Source organism: Zingiber officinale, chromosome 8A (genome assembly GCF_018446385.1).
Source record: "Zingiber officinale cultivar Zhangliang chromosome 8A, Zo_v1.1, whole genome shotgun sequence".
NCBI classification, from domain to species: domain Eukaryota; kingdom Viridiplantae; phylum Streptophyta; class Magnoliopsida; order Zingiberales; family Zingiberaceae; genus Zingiber; species Zingiber officinale.
In genome coordinates, this window is record NC_056000.1 from 82,371,746 (window position 1) to 82,380,770 (window position 9,025).

The 9,025-nt window shown below is 37.5% G+C and overlaps 1 long non-coding RNA gene across 1 annotated transcript; it reads left to right on the forward strand.

Annotated features, from left to right (window-relative positions):
- The first annotated feature begins 468 nt into the window (after nucleotides 1-468).
- LOC122009742 lies at nucleotides 469-8,164 on the forward strand. Its single transcript, XR_006119645.1, has 3 exons — nucleotides 469-802; nucleotides 1,879-2,753; nucleotides 8,105-8,164. It is a non-coding gene; the product is annotated as an uncharacterized LOC122009742 (long non-coding RNA).
- Nucleotides 8,165-9,025: the final 861 nt, after the last annotated feature.

Here is a 9,025-nt window from a genome sequence, read left to right on the forward strand (position 1 = left end):
ATGACACAGGAAATTCCTTCAATGGTACCAAAGATCTTGACATGTGTTTTTGCATAAGGACTCAAGGAAGGGGAGTTATGTTGATTATGATATACTCCTTATGTGAGTTGAAAAATACATTAATGTGAAAGAAACTCAAAGGACTTGGTAAGAACAAAAAGGTGTTTTCCCATGAGAAGCTAATGAACAATAACCTGAACATCGACCGCATATTTAACTAGTGCTACATGATCTACCAAGGTATCAACCTTATGCTCATCCCCAATGTCATACTAAAGAAAGAGCTCTGCCGATTTATGATTAACATTGACTCTTGAGATGGTCAGTGGATGCGCAATGGGGTCCTCAACAACAACCCTCTCTAGTGTTCTGTGATTTTCATCCGGAGTATGGGCACACTACTTGTAATTGTCCAGGGCTAGAACAGGAGTTGGAGCAAATTATTGAAGCCTATACTTGTATGAGAAATATATTGACAATTTTTGCCACATGTCAATAGATACTATTTCCTCCTCAAACCCTAAGACAAAAATCCGCTGGATCCTCAACTTCGTGTTCCTCCTCCTCTAAATCAAGGACAAGCACCACCCCTGAAAGTAGAAGCAAACCAAGGGGCTTCCCCCTATCCAAGGATGAATCAATATGATTTCCGGAGGTACTACTAATGGTGATACGATCATGCAAAAGGTATAATCGGGAGAAATACATGATTGTCCATCTACCTGAAGCAAAGACCGGACCTGTCTTAGGGTTCAGTTCCGGTGACTTGAAGGGTGTCATCTTCTCACACAATGATGCTATGGTAATACATGTTTTAGTTGCTATGATTTGAGAAGAGTGTTTGTTGATGTAGGCAGTTCTATTAGCATTCTTTATTTACTAATCCTAGAACAAATGGAGATCAAGTTGGATGATCTCCAACCTATCTCTACCTCTTTATTTGGGTTTTCTGGGAAAGAGGTACGATTGCTCGATTAAATCAAATTAGCCTTATCTCTTAAAGAAGTATGGTTAAGAAAAACTATTATGGCTACCTTTATGGTGGTTGATACTCCTTCTTATAATATCTTGTTGGGACGACCAACTCTTAGTGCTTTACAAGCTATAGCTTCACTGTATCATCAAAAGATTAAATTTCCTATAGGAAGCCAAGTCAAAGAAGTCTAGGGAGATCAAAGAGCTTCTAGAAAATGCTACTTTAAAACTATCCAAAGTAATCATCAAAGAAATAATCATGAAACATGGGTCAATCGTCAAAAACAATTGACAAAAGAGGTATATATTATCAAGGAAGGAGAGCGGTTACAATCTTCCAAGCTAGAAATTGAGGTGGTATCTATAATTCTATCCCAACCAAGACGAAGTACAAAGATCTCTAATGATCTTCCTGATGAATTAAAGAACTCGGTGGTGAAGTGTCTCCTCCAAAATGCAGATATTTTTACTTGGGACGTCAAAGATCTAGTTGGAATTGATCCGGCTATAATGGAGCATCGACTTTAGAATGCACCAGAAGCTTAACTAGTTAAGCAAAAGCGACGACATTTTTGAGTCGATAAAAATAAGATTGTTAGAGAAGAAGTAACAAGTTATTAGACGCCAAACACAATTGAGAAATATAGTATCTTACCTGGTTGTCCAATGTTGTCCTGATACCTAACCCCTTGAGAAAATGACGTGCCTATATGAACTTCCAAGACTTGAATAAAGCTTATTGATAATAGGCATTTTGATACATTATTTTGACTCTTATACTTTGTATTTTTATCATTTTATGTGTTTAATTTTGTATTTATATCATATTTTATGAGTAAGATATATTTTTGAGCTTTTTATAATTTTTTTTCTAATTTTTTGCATTATTTTATGATTTTATAGGGAATTGAAGATGAACCATGGACTAAAATTTGAATCAAACCAAATGAATCCAATGCCAAGGTTGAGGAGAATTGGTCCAAGATTTAAGGGATTCACTTGAAGCATCAATCAGTTCATCTATTGGAGCTGGTTCAATTTAGAGTCTTGTTCAAGATTGAAGGAGTGTTCGGTTCAAATTAAAGTTCATTTAATTTGAGAATGGTTTAACCTGGTTGAATTTGAAACTTGGTTCAAACTTAAGAGGAGGCTAGTTTAATTGAAGCAATGAACCAGTTCATCTCAAGGATCATCTGCCGGTTCAAGGGATGGTGGCTACTTCTCCTCACAAAAGAATTGAAATACAAGTCGATCCACTCTCTTCACCACTGCCGGTCGACCATTCCCTCTCCATCTCTCAACATGAGTTCTTCTCACGCTGTCAGCCGCCCCTTGTGATTTTCTGCCTTGACGCACATCAATGCCACTAGCACTTTTCCATCACTACATGTCGGATTCATCTTTGCTTCCTCCATTCGGGCTAAAAGGGAGGAGACTCACCTCTTCTCCTCGGGTTAGAGGAGAGGAGAGCCAAAACCCCCTCTTCGGGTTAGAGGAGAGGCTTCTTCCACCTCTGCTTTTGATTAGAAGAGTAGTATGCCAACCACCTCCGATCAGTTCACAATCCTTCTAGTCGACACAGCATCAACCCCTCTTAGCTTCTAACAACCCTCTTCCACTCTCCTCTTGGGGCTAGAAGAGGAGAGGGCAACACCTTCACCATCAAGTTCAAGGTTACGAGCTTGATTCGTTCACCGTTCATTTGAGAGGAGTTCCATCTACAACCGCCATCATCCACAAGATCCAATTGAAGTTTTGGGTTCATCCATAAACACTTGGTGGTTTTTTATATGCTTGATTTCTTTCATGTGTTGAGTTATGTTTCATGTGAATGTTAAGTGCTTGTATTAATTGGACCTCCTATGTTTCAATTTACACACATTATGGTTTAGTTGACTCACACCCACCAAGTGTTTGATTAAATGTTCTTCCATTGATAGGTTTTAGTTAATGCAATTTCTTTAGTTTACAATGCTTTGTTAGTTAGAAGTTTTATGTTTTCATGATGTTTGTTCTTCATTTGAATGCAATTAGATTAGGGTTTGTTAATTGTTCTAGGGTTCTTTGCATGCTTAGTTTTGTTTAATGCTTGTTTTGCATTGTCTGTAGCTCCTTTGCAATTGTAATTTAAGTTAGATTTCCTTTACTCATATTATCTTTTATTTATTAGTGCTAGATTTCATGACCTGCGTTGCTATTTCAATTCTTAGTCTTAGCACTCAAATTCAAACTCCCCATTTTCATGTTAAAAATACTAAGCAATAACATTTAAATCCTAAGTCTATCATTCTACCATTACATTCGCTGAGAGACGACCCGAGTCATCCCTATGCTACTTTAGTATAGAGGTATTTGGTAACTTTAATTGTAATTTGATACACCCATAGTATAACATACAGATGTTTATCAAATTTTGGGATAGTTACCTGGGAATTGTGTAACTTTAATTGTGTCCGGATGAGTCTTGTAAATTCAAACTCCCCATTGGCATATCTCTTATGATAGATTCATGTTTTTGGGAGAATCTTTAGACTTGATCCCTGGTGAACATGAACCTGATCCCTAGACATATGATGAAACACTCCAAGATAAAGATGCAACATCGGTCTATCTATGGACTGAAGCAAGCTTCGAGATCTTAGAACATCTAGTTTAATCTTATGGATTTATTCAGTGTCCGTATGAGTCTTGTGTATACAAGAAGAGTGACGGAAACGTGGTGGTATTTCTTGTACTATACGTAGATAACATTTTGCTCATTAGCAGCAATGTCAAAGTGTTGTCAGACGTAAGGGTATGGTTGTCCAAGCAGTTTGATATGAAGGATTTGGGAGAATGTGGACATATTCTTAGGATCAAAGTAATAAGAGATCGTAAAAAAAGAATGTTATGCTTATCCCAAGCTTCATACATCAATACTATCCTAGCTTATTTTAGCATGCAAAACTCCAAGAAAAATTTTCTACCTTTTCGGCATGGAGTACCTTTATCTAAAGAGATGTGTCCTAAAACATCAAAGGAGATAGAGGGCATGAAGGCAGTTCCTTATACTTCGGCTGTAGGAAGCCTAATGTATGCAATGCTATGTATGAGACCAGATATCTGTTTTACCGTGGGCATGGTTAACAGATATCAAAGTAATCCAGGACAGGGACATTGAACTGCCGTAAAGCATATATTAAAGTACCTGAGAAGGATTAGAGATTATATGCTAGTTTATAAGGCAGATGATTTGCTCCCTATGGGTTCCACAGATTCTGATTTCCAATCAGATAGGGGCAATAGTAAGTCGACCTTGGGGTATGTGTTTACTTTGGGAGGTGGGGCCATAACATGGAGGAGTGTTAAGCAGTAATGCGTTTTGGACTCTACCATGAAAGCTGAGTATGTGGCAGCCTCTGAGACAGTCAAAGAAGCTGTATGTCTCAGAAACTTCTTGATGGACTTAGATGTGATTCGTGGTTTGGCTAAAATTATCATAATTTATTGTGATAATAGTGGTGTAGTAACAAACTCGAAGGAACCACGAGCCCATAAGGCAAGTAAACACATTGAGCGCAGTACCACCTAATACGAGACATCGTAAAACGAGGAGAAGTTGTTGTCGCCAAGATTGCATCAGCAGATAACCTGGATCCTTTCACTTAGGCCCTTCAGGCGAGAGCTTTTGATGGGCATGTTGAGGGGATGAGAATCAAATGTATGGCAGCATATATGACAACATAGTCTTTTAGTATAAGTGGAGGATTGTTAGGATGTATACTAAAAGCCTAGCTTTTTGTATGAACATTTATTTTGAAATGAGAATTACATTGATCAAATGTCTGCATTTAGTAAAATACAGTTGCCCATTTAATTTATATTGTAGATAACATAGTGTGTGGTGTCACACAGAAGATCATGTTATCAGTTCCTTATAAATTATAAATAGTAGCTCACAACCCAGATAGATTGGGACAAACCATTGGAATGGTTGTAGTGTAATTTGGTACTAGTTTATCTTGACTATAAAATTACACTAGTACACTATGTGTGTATTGAGCAGGACCATTGGAGATTGTTCCTTTTATACTAACTACATAAAAGAACATAATCTTTGTTATTATGGATGTGCGTACTCTTAATCCTGATATAATAACAATCACATATACTTATTATTTATTTCTTTGATTTATCAATGAGTGAGATTTATTCGTTAAATCAATAAGCCCAATAAGTTGGGAAATAATATTATTTATATGGTGTGTTGTTAATTACAGAAGAAAACTGTGTCCTAGTTATTTAGGTTGATGATGTCCCCTTGAGGAGCTCATAAGGATTGTCATGTAAATCCTACAGGTGGACTTAGTCCGACATGACAATGAAGTTGAGTGGTACTACTCTTGAAGCTAGATATTAATTAAGTGAGTTGTCAGCAACTCATTTAATTAATGGACATTCAATATCTTAAATGTAACGACCCGGCCCTTTGGGCGGCCCATTTGGCGGCCTCTATGTCGTCGACCGACCCCTTGGGTGGCCCAGCCAACGGCCCATTTGGAGACTTCTCATATCGTCGACCGCCGACCCTTATGGTCGTGCCATTACTCACTAGGACTTTCCACCCCTGGCCAGTGGATTTTTGCCTCCCCCAGAATTCGAACTCTAAACCTCCAGGCTTAAGTATTAGAGTTTATGAATCCTGGTAACCAAGTGAGATAATTGTAACAACCCAAATTTCCTCATTTCGAGTCCCGAAAATAATTTAAAAATATTTAAAAATGCTATAGAAATATTCTAGAGATTTTTAGAAATTTTTAGAGTATTCTTATGTAATTTTTGGAGGTTGTTTGGTAATTTTACTAAACGAAAGAAGTTTCGACAAAAAAATGTCCAAGCCGAGGTTCAAACCAGCAACCTTGGACCAAACCAAACCTTGATCAAATCCAGCTAGCCAACTGTTCCGCAAACGTTTTGTGAATGAATATGGAATGAAATATGTTTAAGAAGTAGTTAAGGAATAGGAAATAAATTGAAATAAAAGAGGCGGAAGAGGGATCGAACCTGCGATCAGGGGTTCCGGTCAAAACGCGGCTGACCAAGTGTGCAAGCGGGCTATGCTAATTAAGGAAAGAACGAATTGTATATAAGTAGTAGTTGGTTTAATGAAAACCCTAGTTATAAGAAGAGAATTAGGTTTTCTTTTTTTTTTCCGAAAAACCTTCTCTCCTTTCCTCCTCACGCGTGCGACAACGATTTTTTTCTCGGGCGAAAACGCAGCAAGCAGCTCGGGCGTCTCCGGCGGCCGACGAGCACCCTTCTTTGTGAGGTCTCCACACCATCGAGCTTCCCTCATCAAGAAGGGACGGTGAGCACAAGAGGAGGCCGGAAAGCTCGGGCTCACCCGAAACCCTAGAGTTCATCTTTTCTCGGTTTGAATCTAAGAATCAAAGTAAGTTGCTACTCACCTGTAGTAGGATAGCTCCGAAGTTTATTCCGTATTCCTCTCCTTGTTTCCAAAGCATTGCTTGAAATCTTGAAGCTTGCGTGTAGGTAAATTGATATGGTAGTTGGCTCACAGCATCCCTCAAGAGTTTGCAGTTCTTTTGTTGCTATTCTTTTGTCAAGCTGGAACAACCCTTATACTTAGCATAAAATTCTGGATTCATTGTGCTGTCGTGAGTCTCAAAATTTAGTGTGTGGGGCATTTAGTTCCTTTTTGGTCACCTGCTGTGCCACAGTTCCGGGAGGATTTGCTTTTGTTGGTTTCGGATTTCAGTTGTAGGGAAATTATGATATTTAGGGTTCTTGTTTTTGGAAGTTCCAGTAGCATGCTTTTAGTAATGTACAGATGAATTTTTGGTGTTTAATTTCTGTTCTGGATTCCTATTCTAGTAGCATGCTGTGTGAAATGTTTAAAGGTTAGGACAATTTCCTAATTTAATTAAGGGCACTTTGATCATGTATAGTTTAGAGTAACAAAGTAAATCTAGTAGTATGATCTTCCGACTCATGTAACAGATAAGTAAAAAATTGATGTTGCACCTTCTTAGTAGTACAGGATAGCTCGTACATTGGTTCAGTTTAATGTTTCACATGTGCTTAGTTTAATGTTTTCCTTGTTAATGTTTAAAGGTTTGGTAGTAATGAATTATTTTGCATGTACCACAAGTAGGAGTAGCCATGACCAAACTATGCAAAGATATATATGTATGCAAGTTCTAAATACCATGATGGAAACATGCCATTACACCTTGTTTGAATATAAGGCTATAATAGATAAGCAAGATTAGCTTCACATAGGTTTTAATTCCAGCAAGGTTTAGATTTAGTTTGAGTTTGTATGCAGATTTCTTAGAGCTTAAATGCAGATTTTTATAAGTGTAGTATGCTGATTTCGTTTTCCCTTTTGCTTTAAGATGTGCATGAACAGATTATAGCATATAGTAGTATGCTGATTTTGTTTTCCCATTGCTTTAAGATGTGCATGAACAGATTATAGCATATACATATATATACATAGCATTTAGTTTAGACTTTCCTTGCTATAATGAGTAGTTATAAGTGAGAAAAGACCAAGGTCTAGTTAGAAAGGATAACAAGTAATTTAAAGCAAGAGGCTAGTACCCGATTTCCAAGGTTGTCGTTAAACAAATCTAGGTGGCCAATTCCAAGGTCTTGGCCCTGGTAAGACCAAGGTCTTTACCCTCATAGGACTGGAGGCTCGCTACCTCAGTCTCTATTAGAGAGCGCACATTTGGTACTAAGCCTGGGCCCAAGAAAGAGAAGAAGAAAGTTAAATATTAATCTCAAGTATAAGACTATAAGTAAATGAAATAAGTATCACCTATGTTTAGAACTAGCAAAGTTTAGCTCTTATAATTCTAAGCATACAGTATTGATTTTCATTTGCTTTCCTTATGAGTTTATTGAGCATGATTAGCTTTATTTCCAGCATGCAGATTTATTCTTGTATATCATGAGTATGTAGTTTATTTTAGTGCTTTGCTATTAGATGAGCATGAGTAGCTTTTCTTTTTAGCATTTCAGTTTTAGCATCCTTTGTATCTTATGCACTTTCGAGTTTTTGTGAGATAGTTTAGTACTTACTAAGCATTTCGCTTATAGATTTATTTTCCTCCTACTGCAGATAAAGGAAAAGTTAAAGTATAAAGAGGAAGGCGACAAGGAGGATGCGTGATGGATGGTGTGTGATGTTGAACTATGGAAGCCTCGGGACTTGGCTAAGAAGTTGTTTAGAGTCCTTCTTTAATGTTATTAGAGAAGTTGAGATTGTTAAAGAGTTGTTTCCTTTTTCTTATATTGCTAATTGAGTATATTCCGCATTATTAGTTTGGTTGTTTCCCACTGTTGAAGCTTTATTCATTTGCTATTGCTAGAATAGTTTTTTTTAAGTTGTTGTGTCTTATTACTGCGTGGTTGTGAAATATATATACCAGCTGCATGTGGCTGATGGTTTATTTTGCATGTATTGATGATTATTGTCACCGGTACAAGGGAGACTCTGCCGAAATTTTTCGGTAGGAGCTTCTCTGGGGTCATGATAAATTTAAGTGTTGCTAATAATAGCATAAGTAACACTAGTAAGTATAGTAATAGATAAGTAACGGTCACCCTTAGAGAGTAGTAGTATAGATAAGAAGGGTGGTCGTTACAGTTGGTATTAGAGCAGTTCCCATTCTCCAGCATCACACACACATCAGCATCAGTCTTGCCGTCTTCAAGTAAGAAAGTATTTAAATTTTTCCTTTTATGCTTTCTTTATTATTTGCAGTTTAAAGTAATTGCTTATATATATGCGCTTTAGTAAGATAGAAATTTTGTTTTCTTTATTCATACATATGCTTGTTTAGAAAGGATAAAGAAGATATCAAGCCTTGTTCTTTGCATAATTAGATGGCAAGAAGAGGGCGTCCCCGTACCACTCGTACTGAGGACCAGGATCAGGAGAACGAAGACCCAGGCTCAACTGAACCTAATCTCTCTGAAGTTGTTGCTCAACTCCAGAGACAAGTGGCGGAGCAGCAACAAGTGATCGATCGTCAATCTG